Consider the following 11,668-nt stretch of genomic DNA (forward strand, 5'->3'; position numbering starts at 1 on the left):
AAATAAATTTATACTTTACATATTTGTTTACCAGCAAGGCTTTAAGCATAGTATGTCTCCCTAATATATAAGTTTTTGTAGCACATTTTTTTATAAATAGCTCAATAATAGAGAACTAGAGCTCTAAATATATACAATAAGTAATATCTCTACTTATATATAAAAGGAACTTTGTGTTTATATGTGAGTTCGTTCCTCAATGACTCCAAAACGGCTGGGCCAATTTTTATAAAATTTACACAAATGCACTTTATGTGTTTGAGAGTGTTCTTAAATAGATTTTGTATTGAAATTCCCCAATATCCAAATTATCCAAAATCGATAATCAAAAAAATCTTATTAAAGAAGGAACAGTCCTATTCTAATCAAAGTTTATACTTTTATACAGCATAACATTATCACCGCACAAGCAGAAAGGAACGTCGTATAAAATCATCAGTAGATTCTTTGATTAGACATGGGTGAGTTTGAAAAAAATGTTTCTGTTTAGAGCACAACCGAACCATGGTGTTTAACTTTTGCATTTTAAACTTTAGTTCCAGCTATTATGTAAATATAATTTTATGAAATTAACAACAGGTTCTCTACAGTGCAATGTAGACTACAACGTATTACAGATCAAGTCACTAAAGATGGGACATGTAAGCTTCATCCCGGAGCACCGTGGTGGGTTCTCAACTAGAGCAGGCAATCAATCGATTTGATTGAGGAAATGACTGTTTCACGATTTTCGATGACAATAAAAAATATTCAAACTAGCTGCTGCGCCGCGTCGGCACACACAACACCGAATCAAACACAAAAGCAAGTACACTCAACATCGTCTTACCATTAACGCTTACCTTGTGAACTTCCCATATGCACAAAACAAAATCACTAAAAAAAACAAAAATACCCTAACTAAGGGTAAGGATAGTGAGTAAACATTGGATAAAATGATGGTTAAAATTATTACGAACTTGCCAGGATTCGAACCTGGAATCTTCTGATCCGTAGTCAGACGCGTTATCCATTGCGCCACAAGTCCTGTCCGTACGCCAAAAGATGTTACCACGACTGTATACAGACAGTGCTTAATTCCGTTGACATGGGCAGGTAACTTTTTCAAAAATTGCACGAAACGGTCCAAAAACCCGTATTTCAGGCTTTTTTCTGTGACTCGGCGTTGTTCGTTACGAACCATATATAGATAAGGACAATCTAGGGCCTCACACCTTTCGGAGAAAAAAAGAAGAATTTTTCAATTCGGTGCATCCGTTCGAAAGTTTTATTCGTATAGATACACACATACACACACACACATGAATAAATAAATAAACATTTAGAATTTGATTAATAGATATGGATGTACAGGGTGATTGAAAAGTAACTCACTATTTTAAAATATATAAAATTTATTTTTGAAATATAATTTATACAATTAATGAAGATGAGAAGAAATTATAATACATGGACTTTTTATTTAAAATTCAATAGAGACGCCTTCATTCGCCACCGACATTTCAAGTCGATCAGGAACCGCATCAACTGATTTAAAAAGAAACTCGTGCGGAACGGTCGTCAAAACTTCACGTATTCTCTCTTCAAACAACAACAAGGTACCTCACTATGTTGAGAAATGTAATTTGTCCAATTATTAGTGCTTGGGACACTATCTAGATTTGATTTTTATGTAAGATGGAGCTCTTGTTGTTCCTAAATGGCTGCATGACCAATTCCCTGGAAGATAGAGGAGTCGTCTCGGTACGCACAAATGGCGGGCCTAAAATCCTGACTTAATCTTCTGCGACTTTTTTTCTCTAGAGTTGTCTGAAACATCAAGTTTACTCAACCAAACCAAAAAATTTAGTAGAATATTTGTTGATCCTCAGTCAACGTGGTAGTGGACAATAAAATCAAATTTGGAATAAGTATAATAGTCAAAAAAGGACATATTTTGCTATAACGTCGTTTTGTTTTAACTTCCGGTTTAATTATAAACGAAAATAATATACGCATTTGTCAGATTGGCATAGCAAATGTGTTTATTTACAAAACAGACTGTTTTTACTTTTTTTTTTTACATAAACTGTTATCTAGCATAAACTGTTTTTTACATAAACTGATTTTTTTTTACATAAACTGATTTTTTTTTACAAGCACACTTTCTCATGTGTATATTTTTTAATTTAAAGAAGGTTTTACAAAGATTTTGTTTTGTAAACTTTCAAGATTTATTAAAAACATACATAGTTCGTTTTAATTTTTTTTATTAAACAAAATGCACGAAAAAATGAAATTACATATAAAATACAAGGGTCGTCCACAAAAGTAAAGCCCCCTATTTTTTAACCCAAAAGTTGAAGAGCTACGAAGATAGGAGTTGTACCATACGCTATTTTGGAACTCTTTTATTTTATTTTCGCTAATTTTTTTCTACCTTATCGTTTTTCGTAATTTTTGGATGTATTAATTACTGTAACATAAAGTAGAGAGCAGCGGTTTGCCTTGAAATCCAGTATCAAAAATTTCGAATTTCGCTATTATAGTGAAGTTTCACAGAAATACGTTTCTGTTAACGAACATTGCTGATTCAAAGCAGATCAAAGGAAAAAAAGTTGCAGGTGATAAACAAACAGCGAAGAATCAATTCATAAGTTTTGTCGGAGTTTTATCTTTCAAATATCTACTTATATGCGTCCGATTTAAATAAAAGATATCGCACAGATATATACAAATTTAGATGACGTCATTATCTTGAATGACGTCAATACTTGACGTGAATTTCACTGTGGAAGAGCCGAGGGGGCGGTTAGGGTAGAGTAGGGCGTTAGCTTATCGGTGGATTGTTTTTCACACTATTATCTTTACACACACACACACACACACAGAGAGAGAGAGAGAGAGAGAGAGAGAGAGAGGGGGGGAGAGCTTGAATGCCTACTAAACAGTATCCTCGAGTGTCTAAGGTCTCTCTGTACAGGGGTTTGTCAGAACAACCTGGCATGACGATACTTTTCCCTAGAAGTAAACCCTGGCCAAATATTCAAAAATCACATAGTATTTGCTGCCTAAATAAGAACTCCTCACTATGGCTGACTTACATAAGCTTTTATGAGGAATGGTTCATCTTTGTTACCTTAAGTAACAGCATGAAATTGGATACTCCACCAGACTAGATAAATTCTTGTCCTGGAATCCAGTAAGACCAAGAGACCAAAATTAAAGATATACTACAACATATGAAAATGGTTAATTGGGGAGAAGAAAATTATGTTCTCAATTTCTTTACTAACTCAGTGTTGAGGGATAAAAAAATTTTATGGAACAATCTATGTATTTCGGATAAAGTTTAAATGTTAGAACCAGGTAGTGGGCCCTTGATTTCTAAGAACTTCGACTGAAGTAAAATTTAAAAATATATAGATATAAGTATTTACTATAATAATTATTAAATACCTACAGACACTAGAATTATGCAGGGTGTCACGATTGGGGCCGGTCTTGAGATTTAACCCCGGCAACGAAGCCATTTCTGACTCCATTAGCAAGGACCAAATCGATTCGGGCCACCGTTAACAACGAGAAATATCGTTGAAATTTAAACATTTATTTTTAAATGTTTTTAACGTCTGTCAGAGTGATCTAATCATTATATGATCTTCACATGCGAGACTTTTTATTTAAGCATTCATATGTCGCTACACAATTATAAGCATGTTTCGGTCAGTCAGTTACAAGTAACTAAAGACTTCTTCAGGAGATATTCTTGCACAAAATTAGAGTCCGTAATTAAAATTAATATTAGTCAAAAAGAAAAAAGAAGATAAAAAGGAGGGAATAAAATAATATTCGCATGCACATGTCTTGGTTTCTTTCCGCTTTTTACTTCATTTTTTTATGAATTTAACGCTACGTTTGATACTGGGCAACATCAGGTAAACCTGCTAGTAATTCCATATTCATCCGATGTAACGTATATTATATACACTTCGTATCAAATTATTAACGAGTTTACATTTTTTTTTAATAATTAAGGAACGAGTGAATAAAAATCTATGAAACTTTGATAAAGTGCTTACAATACTATTCAGTTACTTCAATCAGAAAATAAAAGTATTGAAAGCACTATTAGCGAATATATGGCAAGTTATTAACGAGGTTGAGAAAAAACACAATACACCAAGAACTTGTTTATTTAAATAATTTTCAAACATTAAATAAACTAGGAAAAATGCTTAGAACACAATAACTACATAGCAATTTCTACGTTGACATAATTAGTAGGGGATATACGACCCTTTTTTATGAAAGACATTGGTCCACAGAATTAGTCAAATTTGTGATTTCGTCAACAGTTATTCCTCGCGATACCTCTAAGAGAGCATCCCACAACTCATCTCTGCTGTTAAATTGGCATCCATTTGCATAAAGGCGTCGCTTCATGATACTCCAATGGTTTCAAATTGGGTTCAAATCTGGTGAATTCGCAGGCCGCTTCATTTCTTGTCGCCCAGAGAACCACAGTTGTTGCAAATACTCTTTGCTTTTGTTTGCTGCATGCGAGGGAGCTTTATCCTGCATAAAAATAATGGTTCTTCTGAATATCAACCTTTGCTTCTTCAGCAAAGTGCTCCTTCAGAAAAGCTATGTAAGCATTTCACGTCATTTTTACGTCTTCTGGAACTCTCCATGGGCCAACTAAAGTACCCTCGATAATCCCAGCCCAAATCATTATCCCACCACCACCTTGTTGGCGCCTTAAACGCTGATGACGATGTCGTCCATCTATGACCCATTTCTTGCTCCAACCATCTGGGCCATCAAGAGTGACACGCACTTCATCCGTGAACAAAACTTTGGAAAAATCTGTTTTCATATTATCCTCTGCCCATTTCAATCGGTGTTGTATGTGAGTTTGCTTTAATGGAGGATTTTTCACAGGCTTAACAGACTTTGCCAATTCTTTTAGAAGGCGACATCAAGTCCTTTTTGAGTCATTCTACGATGCGGCTTATTTGCCCAGGGTTCTTAACAACTTCACGTTTAATTTGAAGTAGAGAACGGCGTGAAAAAACTGTATCTTTATCAGCTCTCTTACATACCTTTGTAGGGTCCTTGACAAAGTTCTTCACAGTTTGATGGTACCTTCCTATTATTTTCGATATTTCGAGGGTAGTTTTACATTTTGCTAGCTGTTCTGTAATAGTACTCTTTTCAGAACTACTCAAACCACCTTTACGACCCATTTTATTGACGAAACAAACTGCCTTGTTAATAATTTGACACACCTCATACCGTGGATTCATCAATTACGATGGCAAGTTGTTTGCGCGGAACAGTACGAAAATTTCACAGTACGCGCAGCTCAGTATTGCCAACGTTTCTGAAGCTTTTGATACGAAACTTCCGGTAAGTTTCTGAAACTGGTAAAAGAATGTTATCTCGTTAATAATTTGAGACGCATGCAATAATATAACTAAACAGAAAAAAACGGTAATAAAAAAATAAAACGCATATTTGCTCTACAACAGTATTGAGCACTTTCTTCAGGTTTTTATTAATTACCATTCCTACTATATATATATAGAGAGAGAGAGAGAAAGAGAGAGAGAGGGGGGAAGAAACGGATTTATGTGTTCATCAACGTTTAGTCTTTATTACGAAATTTCCTCTGAATGAAATAAAGACGAAACGGTGATTAAAACATAACTTGCTTTGTTCGTTTTTATTTCTCTCTTTTGTCGAAATACTATTTCCATTATTCTCATCATATATATATATATATATATATATATATATATATATATATATATATATATATATATATATATTATACCATGTAACGTAAATATATATTTATATGGTGTAACGTGTTTATATATGTGCGTGTGTGTGTGTATGTGTGATAGTGTCGTTGGATGTAACAATAATAACGATGGTAACGATCATAGTAGTGATGATGATGATGATGATGATGATGATGATGATGGTGGTGGTGGTGGTGGTGGTGGTGGTGGTGGTGGTGGTGATCATGATGGTGATGGTGGTGGTGATGATGATGGAAGGAAAGAGCATTGTTAACAGACGTTGTTATGAAGTTCACTTAATACACACAATTATTTGCGCATATGATAAATTGATAAAAGAGAAATCTGTTTTCTTCCATGATAATTGGGATGACACCCAACAGCAACTAAAACACGTTAGTTGATAAAATTGGCCTCTTGGATTCTAAAAATATCTTCAAAAATGTCCGAAATTGCGCTTTTTGTCAATTTAACAAATCTCATCTCAATACCGCCCTTGTAAAGTAAGACAGTTAACCTAATTCCTTAGGGTGGCGAATTTGTTTGAGGTACCCCAACATATAAATAAGATGTCATTGGTTTCTTCGGATAGGAAAAACAGGATAGCAGATACGAATTCAAGTAGCCATTAATTGTGGTACGGGCCTTAGAGAGAAGGAAATTCGATTATCCCAAAAGGTAATCAATTTATTTATTACTTATACGAAATGGCATTTAGGAAACCCTTGGTTATGCAAATGAATCTCAGGAGGAGGAGGACCCTCCCACGTGAGTGATCGTGAAAGGTAGAGATCTAATGAAGGGTGGGAGGGGCAATGGGACCCTCCTGCTGAGAGTGGCGGTCAGAGATAGATTTGAGGAAGAAAAAACAAAGGAAATTTTTTTCAGCGCTTGAGAATTTTAAAAACTGTCTGAGATTGATTTACTGAGAATTGTAAGATAAAATTCTGTGGATTGGAAGGCGGGGGCAAACCCACCTGATTGTGAATGAAAGGCAAAAATAGCCTCGAGAACATTCTCTGCCTGACCGCCAGTGAACCCACATCATTCAGAGAAAAGAAAAACCCTTGACTTAAGTCTCACTCTGTTCCAAGCCACTGAATCCACACTATGAAGAGACTAGTCGCCAGACTTAGGGTTGACCGCCGCAACTTTACTAATAAAAGCCGCCAGTCCCGGAGCATTTGCATCCTGAGTCACAAACTTATGAATAGTCAGAGTTTTATTACTTTCAGTTAATAATAATCCTGTTATTTTTATACAACAAGCCCAGTTATCGATTTATTATAATTTTCTTCCTTTGGCTTGAAATGACGTCAACTTGAGAGACCAAAGCTAAACGGGTCGTACACTCGATCAAAAACAACATGAGCAGAGTAGCAACCTGCCTGACAGGATACTTTGATCAATCAGGACACTCGTCGAGAAACAGCCCAGTCCCAGCGGTCAGCCGAGACCCAGAGCGGACAAATCTGGTGACATCACTCGCTGGACGTCGATGTAGAAAAAGGGGTCTATCTATCTATCTATCTATCTACCTATCTACATATATATATATATATATATATATATATATATATATATATATATATATATATATATATATTTCTGTAGAAATATATTTTCTTATAATATATATCAATCCTTATTTAAGAAGCGCAATGTAATTACAGAGCAGTATAGTGAATAAATGACAAAAAACTATACTCCAAATTTTATAATGTGGACCATCTTATAATTTATTCCTTTAATTCAGTTGATATTTACAATACTTGGCAGTATCCGTTTCGCAGCACAACATCAATCACTTAATAATTATATCAATCAGTAAATCTATTATGCCCTTAACTCATCAGAAGAAATAGTAACAATCAATTCGTCAAAAGGAAATAAAGTGTGATTTGACATGATTAAAATCCGAAAATTGGAAGAGATGCTGCAAATACCTTTAATATGTTTCCATTACGCCATTTTTAATTTTAAAAATAAAGTCACTAAACCCAACTATTCGTACTAACATTCTCTATTAATTTATGAATATTCTACCAAAATGTTGTATTTAATAATTAGTGAATTTATTAATTCTAATTAATCTATGCCTACTTATGAAAATAACATAAATAATTATAAACTATTATACACGTCTGATGAGTTAAGGGCATAATAGATTCACTGATTGATATAATAATTGATTGATTTTGCACTACGAAACATACTGTCAAGAATTGTAAATGTCAACTAAGTTAAAGGAATAAATTCTATGATGGTCAAGATCATGAATTTTAGAATATAGTTTTTTTTTTGTCATTTATACACTATATATATATAGAGAGAGAGAGAGAGAAAGAGAGAGAGAAAGAGAGAGAGAGAGAAAGAGAGAGAGATAGATATAGATACTATATATATATATATATAGGTACTTTATATATATATATATATATATATATATATATATATATATATATATATATATAGGCACCGCCAAAACTGGGGAGGGGGGCAGGTCAGTACTTTTTGACGGACCGTCTTTTTAAAAATCTACCAAAAATCAGGTAATTATCCGATCAATACGAAATTTTCAGCGATTATTCAGAGAAGAATGAACTTTATAACGGTGTACTTATTTTTCATAAACGATATTTATATATATATTTTTTTGCCTACAACCCCCCTTGTTTTGAAGTGGGAACAAATATGCTTAAAATAATCATCTGAAACTGAACACAACATATTGTGTTGTTGTAAGGGACAGAATTATAGATTTAAAAAAAAATTGTTTGCATACCTTATTTTGACGTCTGAATATCAGAACTTCGATTGTGTTTAATTATCCCGCTTTTGAGTTTTGAAGTGTGAAATTCGGTGAATATGTTAAGTAAAATAATTAATTTAAGTTAAGCAAAAAAAAAAAAATTTTTTTAATATTTATACGAAAAAAGACATTTTACAATCTTTGATAAATAAATTAACAATTTTTTTTAGCGAGCCGAATAATGCATGACCATTATTAAACAGGGCATGCTTTGAAGAATCGATACCAAAAAAAAAAATTCGATAAATATTGTGCCCTTTGTGGCATCATTTTTTTCGATCCAGTTTGAAAACCTTTGCCGCCTTTCGACTACGGTGGACCAAACGCGCTGAAATAATTTTTTTTATTCTGCTTTAAATTGCCCCCCACCCCCATTTTGGGGAGCCTGGCCCCCACACACATACACATTAAAAACCAAACTCATACAAATGGTCACCCATCTGGTACTGGCCAGCCTCAGCTTAATAATACATTGAAATTTTCGTCACTGAAAAATAAGTTTTTTTGGCCTGTTTGGTCTTCCATAGTTTGTTTCTTATCAAACGCAAACGTAAACAGTGTCGATCTAGACTCTAGATCGACGCCAAATAACTGGTTACATATATGAATAAGTGGAATTATTTGAAATCCAGGTACTTATATTATAATATTTTTGCATATTCTCTTAGAAAATCATCCTAAATCTTAGTTAGACAATAAATAAAAAAAATTAATTATTTCAAAAACCTTTTTTTTTTAATTATTTATGTACGTTTTTTGTGCAAGACAAAAAATGTCAATTGTTAACTTTTTGGGAAAATTTAACATTTAAAATTTAATTAAAAATAGTAGAAAGAGTTTTACATTATTCTGTTTTCTATATGATAAAATTCAGGGTTTTATCTTTCTGGAAAAAAAAAGTTACTCAGAAATAATGGATTTTAATAAATGTAATTTCGTTTTAAAAAACAAGAACAACTTGATTTTGCGGCCATTTTTGGCGGTGCCTAATATATATATATATATATATATATATATATATATATATATATATATATATATATATATATATATAAAAGTTACTTTTCTTGGTTAAAGCACTTTATGAATAAATAACCAAATTAAACACTGTAAATAGCGGCGGTCAAATAGACATTTGCGGGTTTCATTCGCAGGCACCGATCCCATACATCAGAGGGAAGAACTGCCGACTATCAATTCGATGATTGTTGATTCGAACTCTGGTTCTGAATGGGTGTTAGTTTAAGCTCACTGATGACCTGTGATACAGCGAAACTGCTTGTGAATGACTACTATATATATATATATATATATATATATATATATATATATATATATATATATATATATATGTAACTAGCGGTGTATACGCTTAATGCTTTATATATATATATATATATATATATATATATATATATATATATATATATATATATATATATATAACGTATAGGTTAATTATTTCCTTGAAACGTATTCGGTTTGTATATACCAGTCGCAATGGGTTAAAAAGTCAATCTCATGAATAAAGTTTTATATAATGAAAAAAAAATGTTTTAATAAATTTTGTAAATTTTGAAAAAAAAGTCCAAGCTCAATGAATGTCTTTTTATTGGTTTCCAGAGCATATATAGTGTAATATAATAATTTTGCAAGTACAAAAAATCACATTCTCTCAGTTGGTCATTTGTTACTTTTCAAAAGGTGTCCATTACAATAGTGTTTCGTATTGTGCTTTAAAGTATTAAACGTATGGAACAAATACGAATATACAGCGAGTTGAAATTAATAGTGTAAAGGAAAATTAAAAGTTTCTGCATTTTTTTTTCAACATTCTTTTTAATTGTTTTTTGTTTGTTAGCTTGTTTGTTTGTTTCTTCTTGTTTTCTTTTTTATCTTTTTTTTTATTGTTGTTACTGGCAGGTGTCGCTGGAATGTTGTTTCAGTTACACCTAAATGTGTCACTTATGACGCGTTGGTTTTTATTGGCAAACCTGAATCAAGGTGTTCGAATCAGACAGCCATGCTGCATCGGCTGTTGTTCACGTGATCAAAACCGGTTTAATGAGATCATAATGCATGCTCTGATCACGTTACTTTCGGCGGATGATTCTTTCTGATCTCATCAAAAGAGCGGAAATGTCCGACATAGAGTTGAGTCAATCTGCATAAACTCGTTAAATATTTTTTTTATTTAGGGGAACACTAGTTATCAAGACCCGAATGCCACTCTATGATAAGGCTTAATAAATATTAGGTAGGTGGCGAGGCTACATGATCAGTAATGGTGGAATTTTAGTAGAGTTTATGTATTTAAGACTCGTAATACAAAATTGAAGTAATACGCGATTATATGAGATTATATTAGATTAGGTGGGATTCTCTAAATTTCGATTACGAACTGAGGACCTCTCATATCTAAGAATCCTTAAATCAAAACCAGTTGTTCATTTAATCGTTAATCTAAAATACTATTTTAACGATTGCTTTGAAATTTTGCTATAGCATTTTAATCGCATACATATGTGTTTTAATATACTTAATATAAAATATTACAATATTACGTTTCTGAATTTTTTAGATGAGGATTGGTTATTTGGATTCATCGGACTACTGTTCTCGTCTTGAGTGTGATTTTTACAACGTTTCAGTCGACATAACCTCCGACCTTCTTCAAGCGTATTTTGTTGAACTTGCGAATGTTTCTGTCGAACTTGGGAATTTGGACGGAATATCCCTGACTGGCTAGAGGAACTAAGTAATTTGCAATTGTATTTTTTGGTCACCCACACTGAAGACTGAACCTTCAACCTTCAGGAGAATATCATTTTTTACAATTGATTTTTCCTAGAACTCTAACCACTGCGCCACAGGTCCTTGTGGACAATTCTAGTACGAATTTTAGAAGCCTTAAATCTATTTTTATTTCTAGTTGTAAATATCACTATTTATTACTAATTATTACTATGTATTAACATATATCTATAATATAAAGCTGAACGTCTGTGTGTGTGTGTGTGTGTGTGTGTGTGTGTGTGTGTGTGTGTGTGTGTGTGTGTGTGTGTGT

General features: G+C 33.0%; 1 non-coding gene across 1 annotated transcript; it reads right to left on the bottom strand.

Annotated features, from left to right (window-relative positions):
* Positions 1–954: 954 nt before the first annotated feature.
* On the bottom strand, positions 955–1,027 carry Trnar-acg (transfer RNA arginine (anticodon ACG)). Its single transcript has one exon. It is a non-coding gene; the product is annotated as a tRNA-Arg (tRNA).
* Positions 1,028–11,668: the final 10,641 nt, after the last annotated feature.

This window comes from Euprymna scolopes, chromosome 14 (assembly GCF_053919585.1).
Source record: "Euprymna scolopes isolate OS-2025 chromosome 14, ASM5391958v1, whole genome shotgun sequence".
Taxonomy (NCBI): Eukaryota; Metazoa; Mollusca; class Cephalopoda; order Sepiida; family Sepiolidae; genus Euprymna; species Euprymna scolopes.